The sequence below is a fragment of the Peromyscus eremicus genome, chromosome 7 (genome assembly GCF_949786415.1).
Source record: "Peromyscus eremicus chromosome 7, PerEre_H2_v1, whole genome shotgun sequence".
Classification (NCBI taxonomy): Eukaryota; Metazoa; Chordata; class Mammalia; order Rodentia; family Cricetidae; genus Peromyscus; species Peromyscus eremicus.
The window spans coordinates 30409273-30422691 of NC_081422.1; the positions used below are offsets into that span (position 1 = coordinate 30409273).

The 13419-nt window shown below is 44.6% G+C and overlaps 1 long non-coding RNA gene and 1 other non-coding gene across 2 annotated transcripts; one reads left to right on the plus strand and one right to left on the minus strand.

The window, feature by feature from the left end:
* Positions 1–6971: 6971 nt before the first annotated feature.
* LOC131914150 (uncharacterized) lies at positions 6972–9563 on the plus strand. Its single transcript, XR_009380089.1, has 3 exons — positions 6972–7191; positions 7584–8071; positions 8718–9563. It is a non-coding gene; the product is annotated as an uncharacterized LOC131914150 (long non-coding RNA).
* A 3193-nt stretch (positions 9564–12756) lies between these two features.
* Positions 12757–12829, minus strand: Trnak-cuu (transfer RNA lysine (anticodon CUU)). Its single transcript has one exon. It is a non-coding gene; the product is annotated as a tRNA-Lys (tRNA).
* Positions 12830–13419: the final 590 nt, after the last annotated feature.

Genomic DNA, 13419 nt, shown 5'->3' on the forward strand with positions numbered 1-13419 from the left:
TCCTCTAGTGTCTCAACAATGGTGTAGACATGGTTCCATTCTGGTCCATCTCAGGACATGGAACAAGTGTGCCAAGAAAGCACATCAGCTCCTTAGAACTCGTTGCCCATGACCGTCTCTTAGGCAAAAGGTAAAATCAGTCCCCAGGAAAAGGCGAATTGCAAAGCCCCCACCCGGCCTGCCCTACTAACTTTCAGATGCTGTTAGAGCGAAACCTGGAGGATTAATGAATAGCTCCTGTTTTATGAGTTCTTAAGCAGTAGCATGACTTGTAGGTAAATATCTGTTCCAGAGGATGGATTCTTCAGGGTAGGAAAGAGAGTGTGCACTGGGCAATAGTATTTTGATTCTGAGTAAAACCTGGCAGGTGTTGGAAGCTCTGGCTCCTATGTGAGCTGAGCAACAAGCCTCCTCACGCTTGAGCTGGCTCCAGCCCTTTCCTATGACACTTTTTTGTCTAAATGTCTTCGATGAAATCAGGAGTGAGTAGCACAAGGTTTTACACATGTGTTCAATAAGTACTTAGAATGGCTGGAAAACCTGACTGGAGATCTCTTTGCATGCCTTCAAAACTCCAATCACCTTGAGATACAATTGAGGATTGTTTTGGTCTAAATATTTGTGTCCTCTTAAAATGTATACACTGAAACCCAACTCCCAATGTCATGGTGCTAATGGAGCGCTTGGGGGTGATTAGGTCTCTCTCTCTCTCTGCTGTCTTAAATGAGATAAGCTCCCCTGTGAAGGAGGCCTGAGGGAGTGGGTTTGTTTCTTCTCACACTTGAGGACACATAAAAGGCACCATGAATGAGCAGCAAGCCTTTAGCAGACACCAAATCTGCTTGCTCCTTGATCTTGGCCTTCAGAACTGTGAGCAATAAATCACCCAGTTTAAGGTATTTCGCTATTTCAGCCCAAACGAACACAGGGATAAATCTGACATAAAGGTAGAAGATAAAGTCTTTGAAGTCTTTTCTAAGCTACAAAATTCCCAAAACACTCCTCAGAAGCGAACTGCTCTGGATTGGGAGTGGAGCTCAGTGGTAGAGTACTTTCCTACCGTGCATGAGGCCCTAGCCCTGAAAACCATAACAGCAGCAACAACAATAAAACTAACTTGTTCTTGCCTTCTCTCTGAAACATCCAGCAGAACCATGTGACCTTCTCAGGTAACTCTCCAGTCCACAACTCAGGATGCTGCAAGCCCAACCCGGGGCTTAAGAGTTCACTCGGTATCACAAAGGTCGTGGCAGGGCCATAGCCAGAAGTAGCTTCGTTCTCAGAGACCTTACACAGACAGCGCCTTCAGGGCTATGCTGAGATCAGTTACCTCCAGACGCTTACATTAGATAGGGAGAAACTAAGGGCGAGGAGAAAATCCAGCCTACTGTCCTACGCTTGTTTAAATGCTTCCTCGGGCAGAACAAGAATTCAGGGAGAAGGCTTTTTCAGCATCTCCGCTCCCATCCATACACACCCAGAACTGTCCTTGGACTGGGGAGATTCTAGACCTCTTCTGCTTTGCTCCAGGACAGTTCTTAGAGTGTGCATGATGGGTGAGGCTCTGGACTCCCATTTATTTTTCCTTCTGCAGTTTCTGAGCCAACCCCAATGGCAGGCCATGAATGAAAACACAGATGAGTCTTGGAAACATGTGAAGAAGCGATTATAGAGTCCTTCCTTTTCCTGCCCCCTCCTCCCTGTTGGCCCCTGAGAATCAGCATAAATCCCTTGGTCAGGAGAAACTATCAAAATCCCATCCATCTGAATCTAATTTCCAGAACCTCTGGGCTCCAAAGTGACCAGAGTTAAAGGTCTATTCATAAATTTTTTTCTCTTGCAGTCTGCCAGACCCAAATTCTGCCTGCAAGCTGTCTGTCTAAGGCAGATAGCAGATGGCACTGGCTTGGATTCTGCACACACAGCACAGCTTTCTCACTGACCAATCGACTCCATGCCCTTCCCAGACAGCTGTGGCCTTGTTGCCTTGAACTTCATTTGTCTGGGTCTTCTGCTCTCCTCGGGTCCTCTGTCTCAGCAAGCTGGCTACAAGTGAGTGCCTACCTTGCCCGGATCTGCTTCAACGGTTATCCAAGCCTTCATGGCATCTTTCCCTTCTGTCTTGCCAGATATCATTTCCTTCCCTTTTTAACTGGTTAATTTTGATCATTTTATATACGTATGCAATGTATAGATCTGTGGCTTTTGGTTTGGTTTTGTGACCCACCTATGTGGTCATTGGGTTGGAATTATGTATTGGAGCTCAATAGGGTCATCAGTGGGTGTGTGACCAACCGAGGGAACCATTTCAGCCTCAAATTCTTTACCCCAGAGAATGAGGAAGACCACAGAGGGGGCAGGGAGACTCTTGCCTTATTACACTACTTTCTATAATTTGATAAAGGGCAGACTACTAATAATTGGCTTTTTTAACATTTGAAACTTAACACAAAGAAATTATGGCATTATTCAAACAGAAGTGAGAGAAATGGATGACGGATTAGTCAGCTAGTGTGTTATTTTGGAGGGGTAACAAGTCAAGGGAAGAACTCATTATATAAATCAAGAAAAGGAATGGGTTTTGTATTTCTCTAACTAGCTAACAAAGTCCCTAAGTACTATGAGGCTGTTCTAATTATCCTTTGTGTTCTCCTAGCTCTATGCACAGAATAAAGGAAATGCACCATATACGTATATGTGTGCATGCACGTGTTCATTCTATTCTATACTACATCAGTTCTTCACCTTCTCAGCCCTCTCCTGTCCAGGCCCTGGCAGTGACTGCCACCTCTCTATAGCTGCACCTCCCTCAGTGTGGTACAGATGGAACTGTACAGTATGTGGTCTTTTTCAGACTGGCATCTATCATTTGCAATGGAGCTACCCGTGCTGTGACCCGCTAGCTCTTTTCTTTTTCTTACTCCTGGTAGTTCATCCTATGGGTTTGCCAACCCTTATTTATCTAACTTTGTTACCTGCTGGGGGCATCTTTGTTGCTGTCTGGTTTTGACAGATACAAGTTACGGTTGCGATAAAGCTTCACAGGGAGGTTGAGTGCAACAGGAGCTTTTCAATAAGCTGAGCAGATACCCAGGGGTGTGAGTGCTTGGCCTCATGGTAAGACTATACCAAGCCTGCAGAATGGTTGTGCTGTGGTGCCTGGCCATCGGCAGGAAGGACAGCCCTTTGCCTCGCCAATGCCACCCGCTGTCTGGATTTCAGCCACTGTAATATGTATGTCAGGGTATCTCGTTGTAGTTTTGTAACTTACATTTCTTTGTGACAAGTGATAGGGACCACCTTTTGTCATGCTTCTTTGCCATCTGTTTGTGTTCTTTGAAGAAATGATGTTTGGGACTTTTCTTCATTTTCACATAGGAATGCTTGTTTTCTCACTGCTTAAAGAGGTCTTTGTATATTTGGGGCCCAAGTCCCTCTACCAATACGTGATTTATCAGTGTTTTTCCCTTTGTCAGTGGTCTGCCTTTTCTGAAGATAGACACCCTCAAGAGTGTCTTCAGCAAAGACTGTTTATTTTAATAAAATCTAAGTTGACAGTTTCTAGTATTATGGATCATGGTTCAGTGTTAAAAACTCATTCCCAAACCCAAGGTCAAACAGATCTTTCCCCTACACTTTCTTTAGGAAGTTTCACGAGTTTTGTATTTTATATTTATCTCTCTAATCCATCACGAGTTAGGTTTTCATGTGCCATATAAATCTGTGTATATTTTCTTTTTCACGTTTACATGGCTAATTATTTTTGTTGACAATACTGCCTTTGCTCCATTGAATTGCCTTGTACCACTATTTTTTAAAGCAGTTGACTTTGCCTGTGTACATCTATTTCTTGGCTCTCCATCCTGCCCACTCATCTATTTGTCTATTAGTTCACAAGTACCATGCTGTCTTGGTTCCTGTAGCTTATACTGAGTCTTGAAATCAGATCATATGAGTCTTCCAACTTGGTTATTTCTTAACATTTTGCTACTATTCTGGGGCCTTTGCCTTTCCATAAAAAATATTTATATTTACTCTGCCAGTATCTCTAAAACAACTTGCCTGGATTTCTATTACAATTGTGTTGACTCTGTAGATCGGTTGAAAAAATAATTGACATTGTAACAAGACTGGGTCCTCCAACCTAAGAAAATGGATGCTTCTCCATTTATTCCATGCAGCTTTGATGTCCTCCATTGGGGTTTTCAGCTTTTGCCACCACCTCGAAAGAAGAGACTTGATTGCCCAAAATTGTCCTCTGAGCTTCATACCCCTCCACAAACAGCTAGTGGCATGTGCACAACTGCATTCACACACATCAAACACACAAATGCCAAGTAAAAATAATGACAATAACAAGTTAAGTTGAAGAAAACACAGTAACGGAAAAAGCTAACTCCTGATATTCACTTGGTATCCTGCTTGACTCCAGTAAGAACTTGTGATGGAGTATTGGAGGGTGTCCCACAGAAATAATCACGTCATCTGTCAGCAAGGATGACTTTAGTTTGTCTCCCGATCTGTATACGTTTTATCCTTTGACGTGTCTTCCTACACCAGCTAGGGCTCACAGCACCATACCCAATAGAGCTGACATCCTCATCTCCCAGCCTTGGCACAAAAGCCTCTAGCCTCCTGTCTGTGCATGTGATGTTATCTCTGGGTTTTCCTTTTATTAAGTTAAAAAAGAAAATCTTCTATTGCCACTCACTTAACAGCTTTTACGACAAACAGACATTGAACTTGTAGAATGCTGGGGTTTTTGTTTGTCTGTTGTTTGTTTGTTTGCTTTTTGCAACATCACATTGGCAGTTATATGGGGCATGAATGTTTCAAGAAGTCAGGAAAACTATTAGAGAGACCTGTGGGAAGATTAAATCAGGAACTAAGACAAGAACTGGGGGTGACCTAACCTAGAGGAGGCAGGAAGAGAAACCAGTTCTGGATGTATGTGGTGGAAAGGGAAGCAACAGGACCTGCTGATTTGTTGAATATGGTGGAAGAAGATAAGATAAACACACCAGGAGACTTTAGACAAGGGCCTTGAATAGCTAGAGGGATCGTGTTTAAACACACTGACTTACTGAAGGCTGGGAGAGACAGCCCAGCAGGTTAAGGGTTACCAGTGTCTTTTGGACATATTATAGTTTTCAGTAGCTATACGACATCCACAAAAAAAAGGGAAAACAGTTGAATCCACAAATCTGGAGCTCAGGGGATAGGTCGGGGCCAAATTTATAATTTTAAAAATCATCTTTGTCTCAGTGGTATTTGAAGCCTTGGAATTTCATGCCGTTACCTTGGGAGAAAAATATAAATGGAGAAGAGAAGAAAGCCCAGGAGCCCTCCAACATTTGCCGCCTGGCTGCGTAATCTGACTCATGGGAGGGCTTGAGTGAGTGAACCATGCGGAGAGCAAGCATTCAGCATGAGCTGCTGAGATCTGTAGCTGTGCGCTGGAAAGATGTATTGCTTCCAAACCAGGAGTTAAAAATCTAACTGCCCATGGTTAGCAAAGTCCTTCAGTGCCCACTGAGATAGTACAAGAATTTGCTAAAGATGTGCAAGGACTGGGGACTGTGTTCGGGGTTTAATAGGTGGTGTTAATAGCAGAGAAAAGTCTGCAGAGAGAGAAGAGGTGGTCACTCACAAAAAGAAGAAAGGCCAGCCTGGGGAGAGCAGGACTCCAGGCAGGGAGCTTAGATCTCAAGACTCTTTCTTTTCATCTGTACAATGGATCCAGCAACTCCCTTCATCAGTCAAGGGGGAATTCCTGTCCCAAGAAACAAGAGGAAGGTCCACATCCTGGAGAAAGGGAAGCACAGGCGGGTAGGTTGAAAGGTCGACAATGCCAGCTTTGCTGAGCGCTGAGCACTGTCAACACTTTCTCCAGAAGTTGGGATGGGGAGTGCTAGGGAATGAGAAGTCAGACTGTCCCTGGAAATTCCCTTCTTATTCTCCCAACACACACCCCCAGTTGTGCAAGAGTCAAATACCCTGGAAGGGATTCCTAGCTGTGGTCAAAGAGCCAGGGGGTTAAAATGGAACTGAGAGTTTATTAAAAGACCTGGTAAGCTACTGAGGGCAATTACACTGTTTTTTAAAAATGAATGACCTGCCAACAGCTCATTAGAGATTTGAGCAGCAAAGTCCACCACACTATACTGGAAGCAGTTGAAAGGGGCCTTTTCCCTTAAGGAATAATCTCCAAGCCTGGATACTCAATCACACTAAAGGAAAAAGCCCTCTGGGGAAGACCATAGTGCAGCCTCTTTCCAAGGCCAGGGCACTATGGCCTGAATGCTTATGTTTCCCTAAAGCTCTAGTGTTGAACTTCTCACCTCTAAGGTAATGGTAGGAGGCAAAGTATTAGGAGGCAGCTAGGTCCCGAGGAAAGAGTCTTCAAGACTGCTGCTATTATTTGTCAGCTTTCTATTACTATTACAAAATACATGAGGCAAGATAATTATGAAGAGAAGAGGTTTGTTGCACTCACAGTTTGGGGGGTTCAAAAGCATAGTGGCTCAATTCTGGTGAGGGGCCTCTTGGCTACATTATATCATGGTAGATGATGTGCGAAGAATATATGTGGGAGCTATGATCCCTGTACAAGAAGATACAGGCCTTTGTATTGACCCTGTAGTGAGCACCCCCAAAAATTTTCCCATGAACTATTGTAATCTGTTCCAAAGGCAGGGTCTCCGATGACCTACTGACCAACCACTAAGCCCTACTTCTTAAATGTTCTATCACTTTCCAACAGTGCCCTCTTGGATATAAAACCACTGACACACTGACCCTTACTTAGGGAACAAATTAGACCTAAGTCATCACAGTGTCCATGTCAGAGATGTGTTCTGCTCCTTCCACCAGGTGATGTCACAGCTACAAGTCACCATCTGTGAGGAAGTAGGTTCTCACCAAGTCCTGATCCCACTGTTTCCTTGGTTTTGGACTTCTCAGTCTCCAAAATTCTCAGAACTCAAGTTCTGCTTTTACAAGCTACTCTGTTTATGACATTTTGTCACAGAATCCTAAACAGGTCAAGACTCAGACTCAGCCATCAACCTCTCAGACGTTTCTCAACTTCTTCAGACACAGAGATTCCTTACGGCCTCAGATTCTAAAAAATACAGCCTCATGAAATTTGCATCAAAATGGATGGAACTGGAAAAGACCATCCTGAGTGAGGTAACCCAGACTCAGAAAGACAAACGTGGTATATACTCATTCATAAGTAGATTAGCTGTTAAGTAAAGGATAATCATGCTATAATCCACAGACCCAGAGAGGCTAAGTTACAAGGAGGGCTCAAGGGGGGACATATGGCTGTCCCTGGGAAAGGAATATAGAATAGATTTTGTGGGTGAACTGGGGGCTAGTGGCTATGGGAGCAGGATGGATCAGGTGGGAAGGACAGAGGGAGACAGTACTGGAAGAGATGACTGGAATTGGGGGACTTGGGGGAGCAATGTAAAAACTTAGCGAAGTGGAAACTCCCCAGAATCTACAATAGTGACCCTAGCAAAGTCTCCTAGCAATGGGAGACATGGAGCCCTAACTGGCCATTTTCTATAACCAAGCAAGGCTCTCAGCAGTGGGACCAGGACATCAACCCATCCACAAAGCCTTTGACCTACAATCTGTCCTGCCTTCAAGATGTGCTGAAGTAATGGTGGCTCAGAACTTGTGGGAGCAGCCAACCAATGACTGGTCCAACTTGAGGCCCATGCCGTGAGAGGGAGTCCATACCTGACACTGCCTGGAGGGCCAGAAACCAGAAGCAAGACAGCCCAGAGACCCAGGATAGAACCAAACATGACTGGGGGGGGGGGGGGGGGCGGGGAATCAATGAAATGATTCCTAATGATATTCTGTTATACTCATAGATCAGTCCTAGCCCAATTGTCATCAGAGGAGTATCATCCAGTAACTGATGGGAGCAGATGCAGAGACTCGTAGCCAAATATTAGGCAGAGCTTGTGGAACCCCATAGAAGATGGAGAGGAAGGATTATAGGAGCCAGAGTGGACAAGGACATCATGAGAACACAGCCCACAGAATCAACTAAGTGAGTTCACAGGGCCTCACAGAGGCTAAAGTGATAAACACAGACCCTGTATGGGTCTGAGCTAGGTCCCCTGCACGTACCTTATGGGTGTGTAGCTTGGTGTTCTTGTGGGACTCCCAATAGTGGGAGTGGGGGTGTCTCTGACTCTTTTGCTATACTTGGGACCCCTTTCCTCCTACTGGTTGCCTTGTCCAGTCGTGATATGAGGGTTCATACCCAGTTTTTTTGTAACCTGTTATATATGCCATATTTGGTTGATATACCTGGGAGGGCTGCTCTTTTTTTTTTTTTTTTTTTTTAAGAGAAATGGAAGAGGAGTGGATGTGGGAGGAGAAGGACGGGAAAGGGAGGAACTAGGACTAATGGAGGGAGGGAAAACTGCAGTCAGGATGTAATATATGGGAGACAGAGACATAGACAGACAGACAGACAGAGAGACAGAGAGAGGCAGACAGAGAAGACAGACAGAGAGAGACAGAGAGAGAGAGAAAGAGACAGAGAGAGAGAGAGAGAGAGAGAGAGAGAGAGAGAGAAAGAGAAAGAGAAAGAGAAAGAGAAAGAGAAAGAGAAAGAGAAAGAGAAAGAGAGAGAGAGTATGGCCCAACAGTCCTGCTTCAGAATGATCAGTCATGGCATTTCTTTCCAGGCTACAGGAGCTCCAAATTAGGAAACACCAACTGCTTGGGCCTGCACAGCATTCAGAGGGCTACTACCCTCTCCAAAGAAGTGTCCCCAACACCACCATCTTTGTGTCACTGTGAAACAGCACCTCATACACCCATGGAAGCTGTAAATATCCATGATACCCCAAAATGGGTCTCAGAACCCAGACAGACACCCATGCAGCTGGGCAGGCTTTTGAGAGAGTGTTCTGGAAGAGAAGCCAGGGCTCGGTTGTTTGCAGAGGCCATCACAGCAAAGTAGACGTCGTTGCAGGCACGGCTCTCTGGGGAAGAACCGCTCCTGCCGAGGCTGCCCATCTCTCTCTATTCTCTGCCATTCTTCCTTCCACCTTGCATTGCAAGTCAAAAGTTCACCCTTAAAAACCCCTGTTTTCCAGGCAATTCCTTTCTGCAAAACTCCATTAGCCGTGGAGGCGATGTGCGAGAGCTCGTGTGCGAGCACGCTGGCTCTCTCTGAAGCCACGTTATTGCTGTTGCGGCTGCCATTCCTAGGCAGGTAGTTTTGATCCAAAATGTCTGTGGAACCGCTTAATACCCAGCCGTGTATGTACAGTAGTTCCGAGAGACACTTGTGAAGCAGAAATTGTTTGTGTAGAATTCGAGGGAATAGAAACGGACTTCGCTTTGATTGAATTCATTAGTGGTACATTCTGGGTTGTTCTTTTTTCTAACTGTGACTCTCGCGGCTTTCAAAGTTATTCCTTGAGATGCTTTGTCTGCCATCCTGGAGTCATTCAGACCTTTGTTCTTTTGATTTCCCTCCCAAAGTGGTCTCTCTCTGTGAAATAAATTGGACAGAAAGATGCAAAGCTATTGGCAAATTGAAGTGTCTTGTTCAAAATGTTTCCTAGTCACCTGAGCATTTCCTAAGAGGGACAATAGCTATCTGAATTTGTAGGACTAGGAGATGTGACCCTGTGACTGTCATCAGAGCCTGTCGCTCCTCATGAGTCTCTCAACAGACATTAACCCATTCCAGACCCAAAGAAAGCACTGTCTCTCCAGCAACATGGACACATCTATGTATCCGTGACAAAAACTTGGTCTTTTGTTCCTCTGATGAAAGACTTCACTGCCAATACAAATGAAACTAGTAAAAGCAAGCCCTTCAGCAGAGAGAAAACAGAGCTGTGCTCAACCTTCAGAATTAATATCAGGGCACAAGAAAGTGATCTGAGTTGGTGAAGAGTTGAAAATCAGGCAACATAAATTACTAACACATTTTCCTGTGCCCAGAAGTGAGCTGATTCCTTCATTGATTTAAGTGAAAGGAATAGATTATTATTTGAAAGCCATTATTTTTTTGTCCCATCTTTGTGAATCCTGAGGTATTTCTACAACCCCAGAGAGCTCCAGGGTGATGGACCCTCTAACTGGCTCCACAGTTGGTGATGAGTCCACTCCTGTCTTCCCTCTCCCTGCTTCGCAGGTGCTCCCTGCTCATCCAATCTCTACAGGAAGAGGAGGTGCCTGGTCAGGAAGTGAAACCCAAAGCTATCTCTTACATCAGCAAGGAGATTGGTGAGATTACTTGAAAAAAATCAGCCTAATGAGAATTGAATGCTGAAGATCTATGCTCCCGCTGGTTAACCAAGACCTTACTACACTTATCTATTATTGATCTGTGTTTCCTTGGTTTCTATAATATATGAGCCCCGGTGAAGTGGTTCTGAATTGAGGGCACAGATCAGAATCTTCCAAGCATCACTTTCAAAATAAAGGTGCCCAGATCATACCTGCAGGGTTTCTGACTCCAACAATTTACACTTCTATTGTACGGATATCAGTTACCCTAAACCCTCAGTATAAGTGCCTCCTGTGATCCTCATAGCCTCCCTAAGTGATAGGTTATTATAATCCCATTTTATAAATGGAGAAATAACACGCATAGAGATTAGGAAACCTTCCCAAGGTCACGTGACTAAACACTAGAGGCAGGTGGCCAACCCAACTCTCGTTTCTGGGTCCAAGGTCTTTGTCAATGAGGCTAGAGAATGTATTTGGGGTGATTTAGGTTTCTGTAACAAAATCCTTTAGATCAGTGGGTATGTGAATCAGCTTAATAACTTAGCCCTTCCATATTTTACTTCATAAATACACACAATTTTCATTTGTCAATCAAAGGCGATGTTAATAATAAAAAAGTAATGCAGAGGGAAAAGCCAAGATTTATGGACGTAATTAACTTGCCAAAAAGCAAATAATGAGTAAGTGCAGGAGAGCCAAATTTAAGAAAGAGGGACAGTAAAGATTGAGAGTGACAGCAGATTTTTTACAACCAAAAAAATCATGTTTTCCATGAGGCCACCCTCCCTTTATATGCAAAATCAATATTGCTGTGTCTAAAATGCAACAACAAAAATCTCACCCTGGGTGAAAAAGTTAGCTGTAATCCTCAACTTGACACAATCCAGAATCACGTGAGAAGAGAGCCTTGATGGGGAACTGTCCGTATGGATTTGGGGCTTAGAAGGAGTGTTCTTAATTGCATTAAATGAGATGGGAAGACTGACCCTGAACATGGGCAGCAGAGTTCTCTGACTGGGTTGTGAATGGAAGGAAAAGGAGAGAAGGCTAAGTACGGGCAAGCATGTGTACATGCCCTTTTCTCTCTCCTGCTGGTCCTCACTGTGCATGTGACTAGCTACTTCAAGTGTCTACTGCCTTGATTTCCCCTGTGGGGATGGGCTATAACCTAAATTCTGTGAGGTAAAACAGATCTTTTTATCCCTAAATTGATTTTGTCGGGGTATTTTATCACAGCAGTGAGAGACAAACCAGGACACTGGGTAACTTGGAAACAATAGAAACTTGTTCTCACAGTTCTGAAAGCTGGAAGTCTGAGATCCAAGTGAGAGCTGACTTGACCTGGTGAAGGCCCACTCCGGGGTTCTTAGATGGTGTTCTAGCTTGTTTCTTGGTTGCTGTGATAAAGCATTGACCAAAAGCAACTTTGGAAGTGGGTAAGTTCAAGAGCATGGGCTATTACCAAGAGTAACTAGGGTCCAGGTAAGGCTTTCTTACTGTGTCCTGACATGGCGGAGCACATCACAGGGTGAGACAGAGCAAGCATGCCAGATCTAGAAAGGGTTTACTACATCTTACAGGTTACAGTATATCATTGAGGGCAGCCAGAGCAGAAACTCAAGGCAGGAGCTTGAAGCAGAGACCATGGAAGGATGCTGCTTACTGGCTTGCTGTTTTTCTCTTATTGAACTACCTGCTTGGGTTGGTACCACCCACAGTGGGCTGGACCTTCCTACTATCATGAAAAGGCTCACAGGACAATCTAATAGAAGCAACTCCTCCTCAGAACTAGCAGGTGCAGGCAGCAAGGCACAGGTGTGGCTCAAACAGAACGTGTCTAGTGCATCGCCCCACAAATACCACTGCAGACTGTACTAGCTGTGGTTGGATCTTCATTTGCATCAGACATGCTTTTCTGCACACACATCGCTTTGTCAGTAAGAACAACACAAGGTTCACCTCAAACAGATGGTCAGAAGTTTATAACAAGTTCAAAAAGCTCTTATAAGGAAATATTCTATGGTTTGTCCTTCACTTAACATAGAAGATCCAAGTCCATAGCATAAAAAATTATCCTAATATTATAAATAATATAATATTGAGATGTTGAAGGATAAAAGCCTGCAGTAAGATCATAAGTATTTCAGTCTGGGAGAGGCAGTGTAGTGGGTAGCCATTCCAGCTTTGTTCTGGAAGTTCCAACCCCCATTGAGACTTCGGCAACTGTCACGCCTACAAGGCGGGGCCAAGGGAGGCGCCTGGGGACCCGAGATCCGGATCGGGGGAACGCTCTCTTGGTTCCAGGACGCTGGATGGTGGAGGTAGACAGAGGAGAGCTCCAGAGAACACCGCTGGACTGTGATACACCTTCCCCAGACCCCGCGACCTACCTATCCCTTAATTTGTAAGTTACGCCATTAAATAAATCTCCTTTTAACTACGTGGAGTGGCCTAAATAATTACACCAATATCTGGCGCCCAACGTGGGGCACGAACCCACGACCCTGAGATTAAGAGTCTCATGCTCTACCGACTGAGCTAGCCGGGCTGGTTCCTCGTCGGGGAATCGAACCCCGGTCTCCCGCGTGACAGGCGGGGATATGGGATTGAAGACTAGCAGTTATAGTTACAACTTAGTAGATAGAACATATTAAGTATTAGATTCAGGTTCTTTAGGGTAGGACACCTTTTGGAATGATCTTTGTAACATGCCATTTATCTATGCTCTATACTTCTCTGGATTTTAATATGTGTTTCTTGCTTGATATTGTTTGCATTGGTTGTAGTTCCATCTTATCTAGGTCATTATCCCTCATTATTCCTGGACAATATTTGATAACCATTCCTTTGTATATAGTCTTGTATTAGGTTAGAACTTTCTTATTTAGACAAAAAGGGGGAGATGTAGTGGGTAGCCATTCCAGCTTTGTTCTGGAAGTTCCAACCCCCATTGAGACTTCGGCAACTGTCACGCCTACAAGGCGGGGCCAAGGGAGGCGCCTGGGGACCCGAGATCCGGATCGGGGAACGCTCTCTTGGTTCCAGGACGCTGGATGGTGGAGGTAGACAGAGGAGAGCTCCAGAGAACACCGCTGGACTGTGATACACCTTCCCCAGACCCCGCGACCTACCTATCCC